This window comes from Grammomys surdaster, unplaced genomic scaffold (assembly GCF_004785775.1).
Source record: "Grammomys surdaster isolate TR1022 unplaced genomic scaffold, NIH_TR_1.0 98, whole genome shotgun sequence".
Taxonomy (NCBI): domain Eukaryota; kingdom Metazoa; phylum Chordata; class Mammalia; order Rodentia; family Muridae; genus Grammomys; species Grammomys surdaster.
In genome coordinates, this window is record NW_021604577.1 from 1365861 (window position 1) to 1389272 (window position 23412).

Below are 23412 nucleotides of genomic sequence, written 5' to 3' on the forward strand. Positions count from 1 at the left end.
AACAAAACAAAACAAAACAAAACAAAACAAAACAAAACAAAACAAAACAAAACAAAAACCATCTTTTAAAGAGAAATCTGCTGTTCCAACTGCTATTTTATCAGACTCTTTGCAAGATGGTCCATCTATCAGGATGATTTGAGCTGCCACGTATTGAGTTCCCTTTTGACTTTTTGTTCACATTACTTACCACTTTTCATTATGTAAATATATAAAAATGGTCTTGTGCATGCTTCCCGCTCTCTTTCCATTTCATATTTACGAGATCGAGAAGAAGTTAGACAGGAAGTACTGAACGAGTGAACATTAATAGACTCACATATCAACTTATGTAAGAAATAGATTTTTATGAAAATTGAAGTTACATGCTTTGAAGCACAGTACATTGAGGATAATGAAGCTTAAAGCAAAGTTTGAGTTCAGAAATATATGAAATAAGAACACAATAATACACAGTAGTACAAAAGTGAAAGATATAATATATCAAAGTCCAGAGGAGTTTTACTTTTTCCTTAAGGTAAAACCTTCATGTCATAGCACCTCAGGGAAGGGCTGTGGTTGTCAGGTAGAGGTGTACCAGAGCCTGACCATACAGAAGCTCGGGAGCAGGTTGATATCAGACGAGAGAAGCCCATTGTAGGAAAATTCATAAAATGGAAACCAGCAGATGCTACAGAAAGACTTACCTCCTCCCACTCCCCACAAGGTTTTTTGTGTAGCTTTGGCTGTCTTAGAACTAGCTCTGTAGAATAGGCTGGCCTTGAATGCATCCTCTTGCCTCTGCCTCCACAGTACTGGGATTAAAGTCACGAACGACCACCTTCCTGCTAGATTTGCCATTTCTTGAGAGTTGATTGTTAAAGATCACTGGAACACTAGTAGTCATTTGCCTGTTTAGACTTACTTGCCTTCCCCCTCTGGAGCAGTTTTAGTTGCAAGCCCATTGTAATACTCAAAGTGTACATGATTTTTAGCTTAAACAGAAAGGAGGAAGATGTAGAGGAATTAAGCAACATGGATGCTCTGGCAAGGGATTATATAACATTTTGGAATGCAGACCCTTAATCTCTTAATCCCTTAATCCCTCTGGCTGGAATACAGACATGCCTGTAGTATACACCATTAATTCTAAACAAACAATGATGTCTAATGGAAGGGCAGACAAAGTGATGAATCAGAAAAAGATTTGACAGAATGTGTTAGAGATGTGGAGAGCCGCATAGTGCTGTGCCCTTAAGATGGCGCCGGTCTCCGCCTTCTGCCACCTGTTGGCGAGTGCTCTCAGGAGTAAACAAGTCCTTGCCACCTGCTGGCAAGGACTCTTAGTAGTAAACAACTCCTTATTTGGCTGTGGCTGGTGATCTGGCTTGTCTATGTGTGTGTGTGTGTGTGTGTGTGTGTGTGTGTGTGTACCTATCTGCTGTTGCCACATGGCAGACGGGGGTTGGCTAGTCCTAGAGTATTTAAGCCTGGGAGACACTTCCCCCGGGGTCGTCAGTCAGAAGCTTATTCAAGGTCCTGAATAAACTGCTTGGAGAAGAGCTCCCGTTGCGTCTTCCTTGCTGGTCGAGGGTGGACGCGGCAGTAGGATAGGCCCAACTCATGAAAACAGTCAGGAAAGAAAGGTTACTTAAAGAGCAGTGAGGGAGAGAGAGTTCAGTTTAGTTCAGTTCAGTTCAGTTGGGCTCAGTTCAGTTCAAAGCTGTTTAGTTCAGTGGAGTTTGTGGAGTTCAAAGGCAGTCTTTCCAAGCAGAACAATCCAGTCAGAAGCTGAGAGAAGCCAATTTGAATCAGTCAGTTTGCAGAAGACTTTGAGCCAGAACAGCTGAGTTGAGCTAAGCTGAGTTGAGCTAGCTACAGTTTCGAAACTCTGTTGCAGTGCTAGTGGAAGGGAGGACTAGGGTTTCTTCTGTAAGGACCACTTAGTCCAGCACAACATATGCCATCTCCACTTGGTTCTCAATGAGAAATAATTGGATCTCAGTTAGCTTGAATCTATGCTTCTTTTTTCTTGTCATCATTGTTAAATTGTTGAGCACAAATTCCCATATGAATTCCCTGGTAGGTGAAAGAGTAATGCTATAGCACTCTTGGAATGAAGTATTTTTTTAAGTTTGAGAATTAACTAGGTTATGATTTTATATTATTCAAGGAATTCAGTTGAATCCATCAGAGTAAGAGGAAGGATAGACTATTTGTGAGTTAGTTTTTAGTTTCCCTGACAAAATGCCTGAGGTAAACAACTTAAAAGGAGGAAAGGTTTACTTTGGCTCATGGTTTAATGAAGTTTCAGTCAGTGGGAACTTGACTCACTTCTCTCCACTGGACCCCACTTTAGAGATCCCATCACCTGTCAACAACATCATCAATAGAAATCATGGCTTCAACACATGAGCATTTGTGGGACATTTAAGATCTAAAGCATAGGGTCTGGGCCCGAGCATAGAGCAGGTCACAGGCGGCAGCTCCGTACCCAACCCCAGAAGCTTTAACTCACTCAGCATCCCAGGTAAGGAAAAAGCAGCACTTGCCCCAAACAGGGAACAACCAGGACCCACTGGGACCCAGGAATTCGCTCCTGGCCCAGAGCAGGGACTCCATCCGGTCTGGGCCCGAGCACTCGCAGATCCCAGGAGGCAGCTCGGCACCCAATCTCACAGAACCCAGAGGAAGTGGGGGCTCTCAGTAGCTTTAACTCAAGCAGTATCTTAGGCTAGGAGGTGGCAATACTTGCCCCCAAACAAGGAGCAATCGGGACCCACTGGTACCCAGGAACTCACTCCTGGCCGGGGGCGCGGGTTCCTTCCTGTCTGAGCCCGAGCAGATCCCCGGAGTCAGCTCTGCACCCAATCTCACAGAACCCAGAGGAAGTGGGGGCTCTCAGTAGCTCTAACTCAAGCAGTATCTTAGGCTAGGAGGTGGCAATACTTGCCCCCAGTCAGGGAGCAAACGGGACCCACTGGGACCCAGGAATCCACTCCTGACCCGGAGCCCGGGCCCCTTCCTGTTTCCACCTGAGTACGGAGCAGATCTTGGGCCTCAGCTCTAACCCCAGCAGCAAAACCCATCCCAAACAGTTCTGACACAACTTAGATAATAGGAAAGACAGGTCCCAGTCAGAGACAGCACAGATAGCACAAAGGTGATCCAGATGGCAAAAGGCAAGCGCAAGAACACAAGCACCAGCAACCCAAGGTACTTGCCATCATCAGAACCTAGTTCTCCCACATTAGTAAGTCCTGAACTCCCCATATCACCAGGAAAACAAGAACCAGATCTAAAATCATTTCTAATGATGATGCTAGAGGACTATAAGAAGGAAATAAATAACAGTATCAAAAAACTTGAGAACACAGGAAAACAGGATGGAGTCCTTAAAGAAACACAAAAATCTTTTAAAGAATTACAAGAAAACACAAATAAACAGATGAAGGAATTGAACAAAACCATCCAGGACATAAAAATGGAAGTAGAAACAATAAAGAAATCACAAAGGGAGATTACCCTGGAGATAGAAAACCTAAGAAAGAAATCATGAGTCATAGACACAAGCATCACCAACAGAATACAAGAGATAGAAGAAAGAATCTCAGGTGCAGAAGACACCTTAGAAAATATTGACACAACTGTCAAAGAAAACGCAAAATGCAAAAAGTTCTTAACACAAAATATCCAGGAAATCCAGGATGCAATGAGAAGACCAAACCTAAGGATAATAGGTATAGATGAGAGTGAAGATTCCCAACTTAAAGGGCCAGTAAATTATCTTCAACAAAATTATTGAGGAAAACTTCCCTAACCTAAGGAATGAGATGCCCATAATCACACAAGAAGCCTACAGAACACCAAACAGACTAGATCAATAAAGAAATACCTCCCGTCATATAATAATCAAGACACAAAATGCACAAAACAAAGAAAGAATTTTAAAAGCAGTAAGGGAAAAAGCCAAGTAACATATAAAGGCAAACCTATCAGAATTACGCCTGACTTCTCACCAGATACTATAAAAGCCAGAAGATCCTGGACAAATATCATACAGACCCTAAGAGAACATAAATGTCAGACCAAGCTACTTTACCCAGCAAAACTCTCAATTACAATAGACGGAGAAACTAAGATATTCCATGACAAAACTGAATTTACACAGTATCTTCCCACAAATCCAGCTCTACAAAGGATAATAGCAGGAAAGCTCTAATACAAGGAGGGCAATCATACGCTTAACAGAGCAAGAAAATAATCCTTTTCCATCAAACCCAAAAGAAGATAACCACACCAGCCATGTCTCCACTATTAGCAAAAATGACAGGAAGCAACAACACCCTCTCCTTAATATCTTTTAACATCTATGGACTCAATTCCCCAATAAAAGGGCATAGGCTAACAGACTGGATACACAAACAAGACCCAGCTTTTTGCTGCTTACAGGAAACCCACCTCAGTGACAAAGACAGACACTACCTTAGAGTAAATAATTGGAAAACAATTTTTCAAGCAAATGGCCCTAAGAAACAAGCAGGAGTAGCCATTCTAATATTGAATAAAATCGACTTTCAACTTAAAGCTATCAAAAAGGATAAGGAAGGGCATTTCATACTTGTCAAAGGAAAAGTCAACCAACATGAACTCTCAATTCTGAATATCTATGTGCCAAATACAAGAGCATCGACTTTCATAAAAGAAACCTTACTAAAGCTCAAAACACACATTGTACCTCACACAATAATAGTGGGAGACTTCAACACCCCACTCTCAGCAATGGATAGATCATGGAAACAGAAACTAAGCAGAGATACAGTGAAACTAACAGAAGTGATGAACCAAATGGACTTAACAGATATCTATAGAACATTTCACCCTAAAGCAAAAGAATATACCTTTTTCTCAGCACCTCATGGTACCTTCTCCAAAATAGACCATATAATTGGGCACAAGACAGGCCTCAACAGATATAAAAAAATTGAAATAATTCCCTGCATCCTATCAGATCACCATGGTCTAAGGCTGGTCTTCAAAAATGACAAAGACAATGGAAAGCCCACATTCACATGGAAACTGAACAACACCCTACTCCTTGATAATCAGGTAAGGGAAGAAATAAAGAAAGAAATTAAAAACTTTTTAGAATTTAATGAAAATGATGACACATCATACCAAAATCTATGGGATACAATGAAAGCAGTGCTAAGAGGAAAATTCATAGCTCTAAGTGCCTACAAAAAGAAACTGGAAGGAACATACACTAGCAGCTTGACAGTGCACCTGAAAGACCTAGAACAAAAAGAAGCTAATACACCCAAGAGGAGTAGAAGGCAGGAAATAATCAAACTCAGGGCTGAAATCAACCAAATAGAAACAAAAAGAACTATCCAAAGAATCAATAAAACCAGGAGCTGGTTCTTTGAGAAAATCAACAAGATAGATAAACCCTTGGCTAGACTAATCAGAGGGCAGAGAGACAGTATGCAAATTAATAAAATTAGAACTGAAAAGGGTGATATAACAACAGAAACTGAGGAAATTAAAAAAATCTTCAGATCCTACTACAAAAGCCTATACTCAACAAAATTGGAAAATTTGGATGAAATGGACAATTTTCTAGACAAATACCAGTTACCAATGTTAAATCAGGACCAGATAAATCATCTAAACAGTCCCATAACCCCAAAAGAAATAGAAGCAGTCATTAAAAGTCTCCCTACAAAGAAAAGTCCGGGACCAGAATGTTTTAGTGCAGAATTCTATCAGACCTTCAAGGAAGACCTAATTCCAATTCTTTTCAAACTATTCCACAAAATAGAAACAGAAGGTACACTACCCAATTCATTCTACGAAGCCACGATTACGCTCATACCTAAACCACACAAAGACCCAACAAAGAAAGAGAACTTCAGGCCAATCTCCCTTATGAACATCGATGCAAAATTACTCAATAAAATTCTAGCAAACCGAATCCAAGAACACATCAAAACAATTATCCATGATGATCCAGTAGGCTTTATCCCAGGAATGCAGGGTTGGTTCAGTATTTGGAAATCCATCAATGTAATCCATTATATAAACAAACTCAAAGAAAAAAACCACATGATCATCTTACTAGATGCTAAGAAAGCATTTGACAAAATTCAACACCCCTTCATGATAAAAGTCTTGGAAAGATCAGGAATTCAAGGTCCATACCTAAACATAATAAAAGCAATATACAGCAAACCAGTAGCCAGCATCAAACTAAATGGAGAGAAACTTGAAGCAATCCCACTAAAATCAGGGACTAGGCAAGGCTGCCCACTCTCCCCCTACTTATTTAATATAGTATTGGAAGTCCTAGCCAGAGCAATTAGGCAACACAAGGAGGTCAAAGGGATACAAATAGGAAAGGAAGAAGTCAAAATATCACTATTTGCAGATGATATGATAGTATACTTAAGTGACTCCAAAACTTCCACCAGAGAACTCCTAAACCTGATAAACAACTTTAGCAAAGTGGCTGGATATAAAATTAACTCAAGCAAATCAGTAGCCTTCCTCTACTCAAAAGATAAACTGGCTGAGAAAGAAATTATGGAAATGACACCCTTCACAATAGTCACAGATAATATAAAATACCTTGGTGTGAACCTAACCAAGCATGTAAAAGACCTGTATGACAAGAACTTCATGCCCTTGAAGAAAGAAATCGAAGCAGATCTCAGAAGATGGAAAGATCTCCCATGCTCATGGATTAGAAGGATTAATATAGTAAAAATGGCTATTTTGCCAAAAGCCATCTACAGATTCAATGCAATCCCCATCAAAATTCCCACTCAATTCTTCACAGAGATAGAAAGAGCAATCTTAAAATTCATTTGGAATAACAAAAAACCCAGGATTTCGAAAACTACTCTCAGCAATAAAAGAACTTCTGGAGGAATCACCATCCCCGACTTCAAGCTGTACCACAAAGCAATAGTGATAAAAACTGCATGGTATTGGAACAGAGACAGGCAGGAGGATCAATGGAATAGAATAGAAGACCCAGAAATGAACCCCCATACCTATGGTCACTTGATCTTTGACAAAGGGGCTAAAACCATCCAGTGGAAAAAAGATAGCATTTTCAACAAATGGTGCTGGTCCAACTGGTGGTCAGCATGTAGAAAAATGCAAATTGATCCATACTTATCTCCTTGTACAAAGCTCAATTCCAAGTGGATTAAGGACCTCCACCTAAAACCAGCCACACTGAAACTAATAGAAGAGAAACTGGGGAAAAGCCTGGAACACATAGGCACAGGAAAAAAGTTCCTGAACAGAACACCAATGGCCTGTGCTCTAAAACCAAGAATTGACAAATGGGACCTCATAAAGCTGCAAAGCTTCTGTAAAGCAAAGGACACAGTCAATAGGACAGAGCGGCAACCAACAGATTGGGAAAAGATCTTCACCAACCCTACATCTGATAAAGGACTAATATCCAAGGTATACAAAGAACTGAAGAAATTAGACTCTAGACAATCAAAGAACCCTATTAAAAAATGGAGCACAGAGCTAAACAAAGAATTCTCAACTGAGGAAGCTCGTATGGTTGAGAAGCACCTAAAGAAGTGTTCAGCATCACTAGTCATCAGGGAAATGCAAATGAAAACAACACTGAGATTCCACCTCACATCAGTCAGAATGGCTAAGATCAAAAACTCAGGTGACACTGTTGGTGGAATTGTAAACTGGTACAACCACTATGGAAGGTAGTCTGGCAGTATCTCAGAAAATTGAACATAGTGTTACCTGAGGAGCCAGCTATACCACTCCTGGGCATATACCCAAAAGACGTTTCAACATACAACAGGGACACATGCTCCACCATGTTTATAGCAGCCTTATTTATAATAGCCAGAAGTTGGAAAGAACCCAGATGCCCTTCAACAGAAGAATGGATGCAGAAAATGTGGTATATTTATACAATGGAGTACTACTCAGCTATTAAAAACAATAAGTTCACGAAATTCCTAGGCAAATGGATGGAGCTTGAAAATATCATCTTGAGTGAAGTGACCCAATCTCAAAAGAACATACATGGTATGCACTCACTGATAAGTGGATATTAGCCCACATGCTCACAATTTCTAAGAAACTATGTATAGACCACATAAAACTCACATAGAAGAAGGAAGACCAAAGTTTGGATGCTTTGGTCCTTTCTAGAAGGAGTATCAAAAGTTCCAACCAGAGCTCCCAAAGTCTAAACTGCTAGCCAGAGAGCACAAAGGGAGAGACTCATGTACCTGTATAGGGAATTGAGGGTGACCTTGTTAGACTTCAATGAAAGTGGAGGGCCATGGTCCCCGAAAGTTTGGATCTCCTACTGTGTGGGAATTCGAGAGCAGGGAGATGGAACTGGGAGGATGTTTGGAGCACACCCTCACAAAAATTAGGAGGAGGGGGTATGGGATAAGGGGTTTTGAGGGAGAATGGGAGAGGAGATAACATTGAAAGGTAAATTTGTATAATATCCAATAAAAAAACCCACACAGATAAAGGGTCTAAAAAAAAAGAGAGGGAGAGAGTTTACTTATTTTAAATTAATTTCAAAAGTTTCTAGGAGTTGTTAATTGGCTAAGATCCTATTTTAAGCTCTCCATAAAAGAATTTAAGTCTCTGTTCAATATTCTCAAGAGAGAGGTAAACCCTAATTTTCCTCAACAATTAATTGACAAAAGAAATGTAATCTCACAAAAAGTAGAAGAAGCTATTACTAATCGATATATTATATAGTCTGATTAGTTGTCAGCGGTGCTATAACAGTCCTTTGACAAAAGATTATTAATATAGATTTATATATCCTTAAATAGGGTCTTCATGACTCTCTGAGTGTGGAAATAGCGACTGTTGGCGCTTCTGCCCTGATTTTACAAGAACTCTGAAAAACTGGCTTTAAAACCAAAAGAGGGGGAACGGTACCCCCCAGAAGGTGTCCCCCTGAAATACTCTCCATTATGCCTTGTTCACTGTTATCTCTCTAAAGCTGAAAGTTCATGGCAAATCTGCTGCTGACTGCCTCTGTCACCACCAAGACCAACAAAACTTTGCTACAGATATGGGGAAGGACCCTCTTACCCTTAAAGGGAATGGTCCAGACCCAGTTCCCTTATGGGGCCAAGGACTGATATGCCTGTCCGATACCCCAGAAGGCACAGCTAACCGGCTACCAAAAAGATTAATGGAAAAAAAATAGATTTCTCCACAAAGCCATGTCCAACCATAAATACGATGAATAACAATTTACATCAAGGGAAGATAAATCTCCCTGAGAATCCCCTTCTTTTTCCTTTCCAGGTAAAAATGAATCACCCGTGATATCTGCTGTTAGAAGTTCTAATCCAGATGCTGGCCTCCGAACTTATACTACTCAGACCTTTGAAGGGCCACTGACAAGAACATCAAACAGCTAGAGATTGACATCACTAATCTGAAGAAATCTCTCGTTTCACCATCTGAAGAGACCTCCTAAAATCGCAAAGATCCTTATTGGACTTGATTTACTCTAGTACAATAGAAAAGACAGTATACAGCTCTTGACTGTGTACAACCCTCAAAGAAGAAGGTTGCCTTTACATAGACAAGGCAAGGAGGGTTAAAGAGAGCATGAAACAGGTAGTGAAGGCCCTAAGAAAAATCAGAGAGAGAAAGAGACAGATGAATGCTGGTACAAGAATTGATTTGCAGCCTCTCCAAGGTTGTCAACCCTATTTCCTTACATCTAGGAACCATTATTTGGGTTCGTTTTGCTTTTCTCTGCTGGTCCCTGGCTCTCAAATAGGCAGACTAACTCTGTGATACAACAGATAAATAATTTGGTAACAAAGCCTACTCAGATACATTATCATGAGTTAGCTATGGAGGATCACGAGACTCAAGATGAAGTTGTTACTTTGTACAGGGTGTTTCCAAAACCCATCTCCACTCAACCTAAAAGGGGGGACTTCTGCCCCTAGACCAAGCAGAGAGGGGCCACCCAGAACCCCCTCTGACAGGCAATCTGAATTCTTGCTTAGGCTGCGAGGCTAAGCACTGCAAGGGAATATCAATAAAAGATAAAAATATCTATCTGGGTTCCCTGAGGGACAAGCCTGACTGCATAGGGGTTGATGTCAAAAGTATCCCCTCTCCAGGAAAAAGACATCGGGATGGGTATGGCTCTCATGCCTCACTGGACAACGACAGGGGGACTGGAGCCATTTCAAGGTCCCCTTCAAATACTGGAGGTCAGGCCTCTATCCCCGCCTTCGAAAGTTTAGAATTGCCACAGCCCTTCTATACTTAGAGAAGGGAGGAGATTTCAGGGGCAGCCCTGCTTACACACTGTAGGCCTAAAATCAGCCATAGGCCTAAAATCAGAAATAGGCCTGTCATATATGTATGCTAACACCAAGCCTTGGGTCTCAGTGGAAAAACATTAAAACAGATGGCTATAAGCTAATGTCAATAGGCAGCTTTTGTGGAAATTTATAAGCCTGAGTAGTCATAGACCTTGTAAATAGCTAGCCTTGGCAGACAATACCAACTTAGATAAGGACAAGCGAGTCATAGGCAGAGTCATAGTGACTTGTCCCCTGAACCTTTACCCAGCCGATACCCGGTTCTGAAGATATCTGTATTCCCCCTAAACACCCACACTCCAGTGTCATTCTCTTCCCCACATCCTGCCTTTCTGTGTTTATACCCCTGTGTGAATTAATTATGATTTGAGAAAAAAATTAAAAAAAAGAAATTAAAAAACTTCTCAGAAATAGAATATTAAAAAAAAGAAAAGAAAAGAAAAAAAAAATCTAAAGCATAATGAACTCCAGTGGTAAAGCTCCTTGACCTGGAAGGATTGTTTTTCTTAAGTAACAGGGAATTCTCATTTCCCAGAATGTGATGAATAGCCAGGTGGTGCTGTATGTCATGAAAAAGTCAAAGTTGCTGTGTGAATGTGCTGTGTCTCTTAGGGTACATTTCTTCTTCTTTTTTCCTTGAAAAAAATAAATGCCTGCTGGCCTGGGGTGGAAGTATATACCAGTAATTTCCACATATGGAAGGTTGAGGTGGGAGGATTATAAAGTTCGGGGTAGCCTGGGCTACATGGTAATATCTTGTCTCAAGAAAAAAAAATAGTTGCTGACTAATCTTGTGTTATCCAGTCATTTATTGATATTCTAATCATATGGTAGGAAACTTTTCACCTGTGAAAGCTTGTGTGAGCTAAAAAGGGAGGTGACTTCAAGAGGATACTGGGGTGCTGATGACGCTGAGCTTTCTGATGCTGGAGGTTGATTATAGTAGTTTGTGCTGAGGCAGGTGTGGCTTTATCAAAGAGACTTAGAAGTTGTCTTTAAATTAGGGTGTCTACTGTCAGAAGGAATTAAAAATGAATGCTCATTTCCTCTCAGATTTAGTGGCACTCTTGTTTTTGATTGGTTTCAAGAATATTATGAATAGTTATGCGAATTGAATAGAAGGCCTCAAAAATTTCCAAGAGAAAATAATTAAGAAATGAAGCCAATATATCCAATATTCTCATGTGCTATACCTTTAAGAGGGGTCCTTCAAGTATTATTGAAAGAGCTAGACTGCAATCCATAGTCTTCATCTTGTAGAAACACATGATACAAGTTTAACGAAATGTTACATGTTTGTGGGTGCCTTTTATCCTTTTTACCGATGCCTGAGCTTCAAAAGTATTCACATCCCATCTCACACTCCAAAGGAGCTTACCTGGCTCGTTTTTGCTTTATGTCTTAATTCTTCTCAAAGACACAGGAAAATGATGGTGTGCAAGTTATTACTGAGTACAACTGTAGCCTCTGGGTTTTACTTCTATTACTAGTCTGTCTTCCTCCCGTTACATCCCCTTCCTTTACCCAGAATGACTTCTTTTGGATCTTTTCTCGAAAAAGACCCCTTTCTTCTCATTGTGCCTCCCATCTCCACAGCCAGAGTGCTTAGGCAATCTGCTTGCATCTCCTGTCATCTGCATTCTTCCAGAGGCTTCACTGTAATAACTGGGTCACCTACTTGGGATAAATGGATTGTTCTTTGGGGTGGAAAGCACTGCAGTTGTTACTCTTGCAGACTCTGTCTGTCTTCGTATAGCACAGGGATGGGATTTAAGAAACAGAGTACGGATCATAATTGAACTCTCTAGGCAAGACCGACCTTGCACAGTACCTACAATTAGCTCCAGCAAGGGTACAAATGGGCTGTAAACGACCAGGCTGAAGGTTAATTTAAACACAAGAACAGTTAAAAGAGGAACGGTTTGTCTTTTAGCCAAGATCAGACATTTTATGATTAATAAATGATTTTAAAATTAGGGATTTACAAAAGATAGATACCATCTGCAAAAACAACCTTTGATCTATGCCACCGAGAGCAAGTTTGTCCGTGTCCCTATGCACAAGCTCCTTCACCAACATTTCAATTTCTGTAAACAATCCCCACTGGTGCCCATGGAGAGGACTAGACCTGTCGTTTCTCTTCCAAGGTAGTTGAATTTGGCTTGTGTCTGCCTCCCAGTGTGGATAAGTCACCCAATGAACAACCAGACCAAAATCCCATCTATTTTCATCCTCTCTTTTGACATCATGGTGTCAAAAGTTGTTTTAAGATTTTTGTATTGTGTTTTCACTGCATGGCTATGGTATATACATATACATTATATTTTACTATAGAAAAGTCCTGTCTTATTTTTCCCATTGAGTCAGGAGGCATCCAGGTAAAATTTAAGAGGTACTCACAATCATTCTGTATTCGGTGTACAACCACAGGTACATGGGGTCATCAGTGGGTCCCTTAAAACTGTACCTAAAGCATATCTAGTCAATTCACTGGAGTGATAACTCCCGCACATATGGTTATTAGAGGATTTAAAAATAGCCAAAGTTTGTTTTGTTAAAGAGCACAGAACCATTTTTACCCATAGGAAGTGAAGGGGGGCAGAATTTGAGTCACTCAAATGATTTCAGGAATCTGTTTCTAAAGGAAGCCAATGGAGGTCTCACACCAAAGACTCAGAGATCCATGTGTTTCCATCCACCCTGGACATGATTCTTAAACACTTCTTCCTCTATGTCTGTGCAGACTTCCCCCTTATGGGTTTTCTCACCCAAACAGCCGTGAGCATTCTCTGGTTGTCTTTTTGTACTGTTACCCTCTCCATTCTCCATTATGTAAACACATATTCATTTTTACTAACCTCATTCATCGTATCAGTGATGATGACTTTCTGCAGATCAGGAGGCTTTGTCTGGTAGAACAGCAAGAAGGAAGGGCTGGGATCGCTCTAGTCTTGGAGGCAGGTGGTTATAATTGCTGTGAGCTTAGTTTCTTATATCTTAGAGCTAGAATATCCAGGAACTGGGGAGGAAATTAAATAAAGCAAGGAACCTTAAAGTGTTGAGTTAATGATCTTTTTTAAAACATCTATTAGCTTCCTTTTTGTGTGTACATGTGGTGGTGGCAGTGGTGGTAGTGTGTGTGTAATGACATACAACATGACATTCATAGGTCAAAGTCAGTTCTTGCCTTTCCCCTTGTTTTTTTGAAGCAGGGTCTCTCTTCTTTCTGTCACTGCATTGGGTAACTAGCAGATCTGGTAGCTTATGGTTGTTTCCCCTCCCCTGTTTATCTCCCTACAAGAGTGCTAGGATTATATGTGTGTGTTTCTTTATCTGGTATTTTACACATCTTATCTTTATCTGGTATTTTACATTCCAGGCTTTGAACTTGGGTTGTCAGGTTTGCACAGCAAGCACTTCCACATTCTCCCTGTCCTCACAACTATTAGGCTTCTATGTATTACCTCTACATCAGAGTTTAAATACCATCTATCCTTGTGTTCCCTTCCCCGCACCGTTCGATTTCACAAATGAGAGAGCTCAACTTAAGAGTCTATTACAACTTGTCTCGGGTTGCCCTGTTATTAGTGAAAAGATATTTTGACTCGATCTATCCTCTCTCTTTAGGGCGCTATTGTCTTGTTTACCAGATCTTTACTTATTACAACTCTTCAATTCAGCTGCTATTCAGATCAGAGTGGACTTTTTCTCTTGTGCAATGAAAATACTGCCCACGTGACTCTACTATTAGCTCCGTCTGTTGCTCCACAAATATCCTCCCATTCTTTCATTTTAAAGTTTTACTCGTTTGTGCCATGGGTTGGAAAGAAAGTGAAATATAAAAGCAGGTCTAAGTAGCTACTTTCCAGAGTGATCACGGGCAACTTGATCTATCTATTGTGTTTGTTTGCTTACTATCTAAGCCTATAGGTGGATAGCTGCTCATTTCCTGGACGCAACAGGCCATAGGCAGCTTCAAATTCCTTTCTCTAGTCCCACCTCAGTTTATTCTGCTTTTCCTGATTGCTGGGTTTCTCATAGTCAGTCTCATTTCAACTTACAGTTACATTATGTCTGATGCTTGCTGTTTGCAATGCTTACTAGTGTAATAGTAATAAGGTATAATTTACTCTCTTTTCCTAATGAAAGACATATTCATTCCGACCTCGAGATTTGGCTCCATCTTATGACTTGTTTTGGCCAATGGAATGTGAACAAATGTGACTTAAGAAACTGGGCTTCTATTGTATTGGCTCATTCTCTCATTCTTTTTGTAACAAGATTTGTTGTTGTTGTTGCAAGCAGGGGCTGTTGCTGCTGCTTGAGTCCTAGGCAAAGAAATACACAATGCTGCAGTGATTGACATGTGTCACGAGTACAGAGCAGAAGCTTGCTATAAGCCCAGGAGAGACTGTGTTGGCTAGTTTTAGTTTCATTCCCTCTGAGGTTTGCCCCACAAAGCCTCATTTTCTCAGTGCTAGTCTTGTTTCTCTGATTTCAACTGCTTTAGTTTTTTATTTTTATTGTTAGTGTGTATATTGTGTGATGTGTATATGAGTTTAGGCATATGAGGGTCGTAGTGTACTTGTGGGGTCAGAGGACAAGTTTCAGGAGTGGGTTTTCTCCTTTCAATATGAGTCTGGGGATTGAACTTGGATCATAAAGCTTGTGTGGAAAGGTCTTTTACCTAATGAGCCATCTTGACAGTCCAGCTTCCTTTAGTTTCTATATTCAGGTGTTTGAGAAGGCTCCTGTGCTAACAGTGTGGATGCAGATGATGGTTTTGAAGAAGGAACTGGGTCACAAGGGCTCTAGCCTCACCTGTGGATTATCCATAGATGGGGTCATAATCTAATGACATCATTAGGAGGCAGTGAAAATCAGAAGGTAGAAATTTATTGAAGAAAATAGGCCACTAGATGTGTTGGCTAGTTTTGTATCAACCTGACGTAGGCTAGAGTTAACTGAAGGGAGGAAACATAGTTGAGGAAATGGGTCCGTAATATCTGACTGTAGGTATTTTCTTAATTAGAGATTGGTGGGTGGTACCATCTCTGGGCTGGTGGTCCTGGAGTCTATAAGAAAGGAGGCAGAACAAGCCAGGGAGGGGAAGCCAGTAAGTAGCACTCCTCCATGGTCTCTGCATCATCTCTTGCTCCTAGGTTCTTGTCCTGTTTGGGTTCCTGCCCTGACTTCCTTCAGTGATGGACTATGATGTGGAAGTATAATCCAAATAAACCTTTTCCTCCTCTACTTGCTTTTGGTCATGGTGTTTCATAGATAGAAACCCAACTAAGACACTGGGGGTGTTTCCTGAAAGGGTGTGACTTGTCCTCTCCTACCCTGCTTACTGATAGCAATGAGGGCAAGCAGCACCTTTCTTCTGTTATGTTCTTCTGTCTCTGTTCTGACTCCCTGCTGACCTAAAAGTAGTGAAGCCAGCTGACCATGGGCTGAGACCTTTGCAACAGTGAACCAAACAGTTCTTTCTTTAAGTTGATTTGCTCAGGTGCTCGTCACAGCAATGAAAAGTGATTGACAACCTTCTCCCCAAATACTGCCCAAGACCATACATGACTATTAAGGCAGATCAAGGCCCCGGAGTTGTGGCTGTTACTTCGGAGGCCATCATCTTTCTGGGCACCCTCTGTGGGCATGCCACTCCCAGGTTTGGATCTCAGTGGCCATGTACTTTTAGCATGGCTGCCATGATCCAGATAAAGCTGTAGTCACTTCCTTTTCTTCTTGGGGTATGTGGTCAGGAGGCAGAACTCAGGTTCGTCTGTGCATGAGACATATAGGCCTCTCTCTCTTGCCAATGTCTCTAATTTGCGAGTACCTTTTTATCTCGGGGATTCCCTTCATATTTCAAATTTCTACAAGAAAGTCTTTGATCTCAAACAGTCTTCCTAAAAAAAAAATATGCTAAGCTTTCTATTTTCCTGTTTTATACTTGGTTTACCCTGAGGCAAGGAACAGAGCTGGTTCTATTTAGTTAATTGCAGTGGACAGGAGAGGGAAAAATCAGAGAACAGAAAAATAAGTTACTATTTCAGATTGCCACTTAATCGAGTTTCTATTTTAAGGCAGCGTTTCTCAACCTTGGCAGTATTGACTTTAGAGCTAGATAAATCTTTGTTGTGGGCAGCTGTCCTGTGCTGTACAGGTTGCTTAGCAGCAGCCATGGTCTCTACTTGCCTGGTGCCGGTAGCACGCTTCCGCCTATGACATCAGAAATGCCCACAGATGTTGCCGAAAGTCTGTAGGAGGGGTGGAATCACTCCCATCTGAGAGCGACTGGTTAAGACTGTTCTTCGCTGTTACCTTTGTTTTCTCTAAGATTTAGCGGGGCATTAAACACATGATAGATACTTAGTAAATATTTTCTGATTGCAGGAGTTCAATTAGTGGATTCTATTTTAATTTCAACTGGTTCTGCAGCTCATCCTGAAGGGGTACGGGAGGGAAAACTCTTGTTTGCTTTCCTTAAACACGGTTTCTGTCTTTCTGTAGGCACATGGTGCAATGAGTGAATGTTCAGAGTAGTTACTGCTAGGGAGGAATTCTAAGGCGTTTCTATGCCCAGTCACTCAACCTGTGTGGTGATTAACACAAAGTTGGCTGGCACAGAACATTTATGAGAAGGAACAACACGATAAATAATTTATATGCCGGAGACAAAATCCTGTGAGGTCAGGAGTCGCCTGTAGAGCTCGGCCATAGTCACGCTCCTTGCATTCAGTGCTGGGGTGATTAGCAAGACTGGAAAAGGATGGGGAGGCCGTTGAACTGCCCCCATGATAATAAAGTCACACATGCAATCATGTACCTTGGGAGACCTTTCTACAATGAGAGAAGCTTCTCTGTGAAAGGAGAGGGTATCTCCATGACCTTCCTTAGCAGGGATAAAGATTCCACACTAGGCAAGGGAAGAGATTATACATTTTTTTCTCCTGAGTCTTGTATGTCTGCATGTTAGAGGTAGGGAAGAAATTTACAGCCATGTTGTTATTTATGTCTTACAGGAAATTAATCCTACCTCTCGGACACAATGGCAACCCAATTATGAAGGCAGACAGGCTAGCTTGGGATTAGCATTGCTTGTGTTCGGTGTCTCTCATTGTCTGGTTAAAGCAGAGGGAGGCACTTTTATCTTTAGACACGCAACAGATAGCCTGTCATCTCAGGCTTTTAGAAATTTAAATATGCGAGCACCTGGCAGAACAGGTATCTCTGCAACCTTTCTTAATAACAACGGGCTGCTGTTCTGTGCCTGTGGTACAATTTAGCAGGTACATCTCATTTTGGCATATGTGTGAAAAGGAAAACCCTATGTAGTAGGATTACTTTACCAATATGATGTTTCAGAAATAGCTAAGATTTAAATTGCCATGGGGCTGTATTATTAAAGTGAGAGATTTATGCAGTGTACACTACAAATCCCTGGAGAGATAAATGTGCTTATATTATAGGTAAAAATCCGAAAGGTAAATAGCAAGTCTGGATACCATTTTCTTTTAAGTGGTATTTTAGTTGTGTGAGGATTTCTTAAGGGCAAAAACAGACAGAGCAATGTTTAATCAGAATGTGAAAAATTAGACTCAGAGGGAGCCAAGAATTTTAAAAGGAGATTATTTTTTTCCAGACAGTAAGTTATAACTGCTGACCCTTGAGTAGATAACTTTTTTACCCAAAAAAACTTTTTTTTTTTTAAAAAAAGAGGTCTCTGCCTAGGAGTGTTGCATTGACACTTTGACGACGGACCTACTGGTTCCTTTCCTTGTGGTCATTACCACTCTCAGTGAGGATCCTACCCCAGGAATACTTAATTTCCAAAGGTATTAGTGGGTTCAACATGTCCTGTATGAGTCTTCTTTTCAGTTCTCAAGGCCATGTGGAGACATTCCAGAACTACCTACCTCTCCAGAGTCTCTCTACCCTGTCTAGGCTCCTTGGAGATCCTGCACATGCATGGGACAATGGTTTGAGGGTATATGGGCTGGAAAATGCTGTGCAGAGTTTTCATAAAACCAAGAAAAGAGATGGTTGCAGGGTATCTTGATCATACTGTGAAACCTGAGATTGTGTATTAGAAAAAAGCATGTTTCTAGTTGTGGTATGGATCAGACCTAACACACATCTTTAACCCAAGAGCCTTCTGTTTATTGTAAGCAAGATTGAATAAAGTTAACCATAGGTTAAGAGGCAAAGCAAGCAACCAGTTGACAGGGAGTGGACAAAGGAATAAACCATAGAGAGTGAGAGGAAGTCAGGGGGATGGATAGAGAGATACCCAGGAAGAAAAAGGAGGGACATTCAGTTGGAAGGGTTTTTAAGACAGTGTGGAGTGGGAGAATCCCACCCCACCTCCCTTCTAGGCCATCAGTTGAAGAGCAAGGTCAGCTTGGGTCTTTCTTTTTTCTTGAGCCAGCAGACTTTCACAACAGGGTCTGGCTCCTGAGTCTTCATGAAGACTGGTTTGGGATTTTTTTTTTAAGGCAAGAGATATGGAAATATGTAAACTTATTCATAACTTTCATGGATATCCATTGTGCTTTTACTATCTAACAAAGACAGAGCTCACAGAATGAGGTCGCCCAGCAGCATCAAGTCAGTGAGCTCAAGTTCGGAATCTGGTATGCTTAAGGCATTTGTGCAGATCTGAGAAGAATACATAGAGGTGACCTGCCAGAGTGTCACTGCTCTGGAGCAGCCTAGGGTTTCTTCCCTAGGGCCAAGAACATCCTCTACATCTTGCAAACCCAATTGCTTAGCAGAGTGTGAGTTGTTGACGTAATGTCTGGCATCCCAGTGAGGGTACAAACAGCAGGATGTGGCCGAGGGCTGCCATTGCTGGCCATGCCATGATAGAAAGTAGCAAACACCTTCAGCTTAATGGCATCTTAACTTGCAAGAGCATAAGTCCCCCATGCAGACAGTGTTCTCCCTGCTTCATCTGCACATATTGCATTCCTGCGACCATTTTCTCCTTTAGCACATCATAGAACTCTCAGGCCCATTCTTTTGTTTCTAATCACTCCTCCAAGACAGACATATTAAAGTCCTTTTCTTTTTATAAATATAAAAAGGCAATTTGAGCTCTCTGGAACAGTTCCTTATTCTTCCTGCCAAGTATGTCCTAAGTCCACAGCAGGAAGTTCAATTAGCAAATCCATGAATCAGGGTTTTAATTATACATTTATCTGAAAGGAAAATGCTGGCTTCACTTCTGTCCTATCCCTTGCTTTCGGGAACCTCAGCGTGACATTGACTGAGCCTGGGTCCCTGTGGTGGAATGTGAGATGGTAAAATGCAAACACATTAGTGGGAATTTGTTTGCATCTGTCCAGGGGCGTTTCTGTATTTAGTAAGCAGCAAGAATTCTCAATTGTATGAAAAAAAAAAGTCAGAATTGATTCTAGAAGGTTCAGGAAGTACCCTAATCAAGAGGTTAGCTAATTGTCATTCCCTGCTGTGTCTATAGGTTGTATCTGATTTTTAAGTCATGACTAAGCATTTGAACAGTATGCTTTGTTGAATATGTTGTTTCCTAGTCTCTTGCATCCCCGTTAGACGCTTTGATCTCTGAGATTGGGATATATTTTTTTTCCCATTCTCCCTCTTCCATTACCTTTGTTTCCCCACTGAAGGGTTTGAGCCTGGAGGTCTCCCCATCAGTGTCTCTCATCAGTATGTTGGGAAAAACTTGGCTTTTGACAGCTGTGATTTGATATATCCAGGGTAGAGTGGAAACCTTAGCAAAAGGCATGGATGTGGGTGTTTAAGACCACCCTGAAAGGTTGTGGCCCATACTGTCCTGTGTGGACACAAAAGCTCAATCAACTCTCAGAGACTGGGGCAGTTCAGAGAGTTACAGGCTTCTTGATGTATAATAATTTCCTAAGCCCTTTCCAACCACTAATAAACTAATTCTTCAAAAATTGTCAGTATTGTTGTGGCATATTAGATGCATAGTAACCTTGATATTTTGGTTCTTTAATGTTTAATCTCATGGACAATCCCAAACCATGACTGTAAGGACCAATGGATCGGTTCCACAAGAAAAGAACCAACAAGACCGGTTCCACAGGAGTGGGATTTATTAAAGATGGAGAGAGAGAGAGAGAGAGAGAGAGAGAGAGAGAGAGAGAGAGACAGAGGGAGGGAGACAGAGGGAGGGAGACAGAAGATGGCAGAGAGGAAAAAAAAGAGGTCGGGGAGCTCCACCTATTTATATGGATGAGGATGATACATAGTTCCTGTAGCCAGGCAGAATTGTGGCAGTGTCTCCCCGGTGGCCTCGGCAACAGTGCGATGTCACTGAGTTTGGACCTATACCAACATACCTCCCTTTTTCTTATTATAAAAAAAGAAAAAAGGAGAGGGGAAGCTGATGGTGAAAGAGGAGTCGGGGCACCATGTCTCTTAAACTACTTCCTGCTGTGCAGGGGTGTAGTCCGTTGAGGGGAGCAGCCATCGGGGCCCACTCAGTGGATGTGTGTATCAGGCTCGTCTGTGGACAGTGATTGGTAATCGTTCCCCGAAAAATGGCATTCTTCTTGGGAGAACTGGTGAAGACTATCTTCTTTAGCTGTCAGGACACCTGGCACCCGTCAGTTCTGAAGCACCACAGCTGGAATCCCGCGGGGCTTGTATGTAGAAACGAGTGTCTTGCAGTGTTGGTAGAAGAAATGGTTGGTCCATGAACCTGGTATATGTATCTGAAAAGATCAATACTCTTCTATCTGGGCAAAAAGAAAGCAAGTATAGAGAGCATAATATTTAGATGGGATAACAGATATAGGGATGGTGGCAATTTGGATTGGTTCTTGGTATCCGGTTATGGAGCAGTTTCCTGACCTTGTTTGGAAAGACTGTTATCTGTGGGTATCTCTTGAACCTCGTACATCCAGATGTAGGGCTGACATGAATTAAAACAAATAGCAGAGGGAGGACGAGAAACACATGTCTAGTCCAGTGAGGTTAAGCTTGGCTGCTGGAGTGGAGTCTCATTTTCTGGGATTGAGGGCAAGGTGGGTGATCTCGATGTCCTCTGGAGCTTAATAGAGAATGGTCCTGTTAGAGTATGAAGGCGTGCCGATTTTAGATGGAGAAATGAAGGGCTTAAGGTGAGATAAGTGGACCCAATGGGGGAGTCCTTCAAGTTTAGCAGCTGTAGGGGCCATGAGGATTACCTTAAAAGGGCCCTGCCATTTGGGAGAGAGGGGTGAGGGTCGATAATCTGGAGGGGAGAGAAGCACTTGGTCCCTGATGTTGACAGGCAGTGAACAGAGACAGTGTGTGGTTGAGGTAAATGGTGGTCAGCAAAGTTCCACAAGAGAGAACGGAGGTGGCAAAGTAATGGGGTGAGCAGATGTTCTGAAACGGGGGGGCATTTAGGTGAAAGACCAGGAGTTAGGACTGGACATCCATACATGAGTTCAAAGGGTGAGATGAGGAGAGACTGCTTGGGAAGGGCTTGTAGCCTGAAAAGAGCCAGAGGTAGGAGTTTTACCCAGTCAAGGCGAAGTTCCTGTGATAGTTTGACAAGAGTGGTTTTTAAAGAACGGTTAGTTCTTTCTACCTTACATGAAGATTGAGGGTGGTAGAGAATATGAAAATGCCAGGGGATGTCTAAGGTCTTAGATAGAATTTGAGAAACTTGGGAAGTAAATTTAGGCCCATTGTCTGACTGGAGGGAGGCGGGAACACCAAATTGGGGGATGATCTCTCTGAGGAGGAGATCAGAGATTATCTGAGCCCTTTTGTTGGTTGTGGGAAAAGCCTCTATCCAGCCTGAGAAGGTGTCCACCAAGACCAGGAGGTACTTGACACTTTTACAGCAGGCATATGGGTAAAGTCAAGTTGCCAGTCAGTTCCAGGAAGGGAACCTCTAGCCTGATGGGTAGGAAAAGGGGTGATACGATACTGTGAGTTGGGATCTGACATCTGACAGATTTTGCAAGAAGCAGTGATAGATTTTAGGAAACTTAAGTCCTCAGGAGTAGGCTGTAGCTGGGCTTTAACAAAATAAGATAATGCTTGGCTGTTAGGATGGAAGAGTTGGTGAAGATAGGACAGAGTTTGATGAGTGTCAGGGGGTGTAGTGGGGATGTGAGTTGTAGTGTAAGAATCTCCTGGAGAGGGTGAGATGAGTCTAGGCCCCTAAGGGCCGCAGCTCTAGCTGCCTCATCAGCTCGGTTGTTTTCCTTGGAGACCATAGAGTCATCCATCCAGTGAGATCTGCAGTGGACAATCCCAATAGCTATGGGGAGATGGGAAGTCTTTAGCATGGTCATAATCTGGTTTGCATTAGTTACTGATCCTCCTTTTGTGGTAAGTAACCCGCACTCCTTCCAGATAGCAGCATGGGACAGGAGGATATGGAAAGCATATTTGGAATCTGTGTAGATGTTGAGGGATTGTCCCTGTGCCAGCTGGAAGGGACGGATAATAGCTATTAATTCGGCCTGTTGGTTGGTGGTATGAGCAGGAAGGGTGTCTTGGTGTCTGACACTATGGCATAGCCAGCTTTCCTGACCCCTTCATGTAGAAAGGAGCTTCCATCTGTATACCAGGTAAAGGTGGCTTGAGGCAATGTGCCCTCCTGTATGTGTGAAGGATGAGGTAACAGTTCCTCCAAGGTTTCAGTACAGGAGTGAGATAGGGAGTAATCAGTGTTAGGTTGAGGAAGAAGATTAGAAATATTAAGAGGTGGGCATGATTGAAAGGTGAGGGTGGAATCTTCTATTAGAGCTACTTGAAGAGAGAGAACCCTGGAGGGAGGTAGAGTCTGTAAACCTTTATATGTTAGGAGCTGTGACAGATTGTGAGAAGAGAGGAAAGTTATAGGTGACCCCAGGGTTAGTTTCTTTGATTCTCGAATAAGGAGTTCAGCAGCTGCTAAGGTACGAATACAAGGTGCCCATCCCTGGATGGTTAGATCTAGTCTTTTTGACAAGTATGCTACGGGTGCAAAAGATGGTCCCAGTTGGTGACTCCAAGGGCAAATCCCTCTTTTTCAGTTATGTAGAGGAAAAAAGGAGGAGTAAGG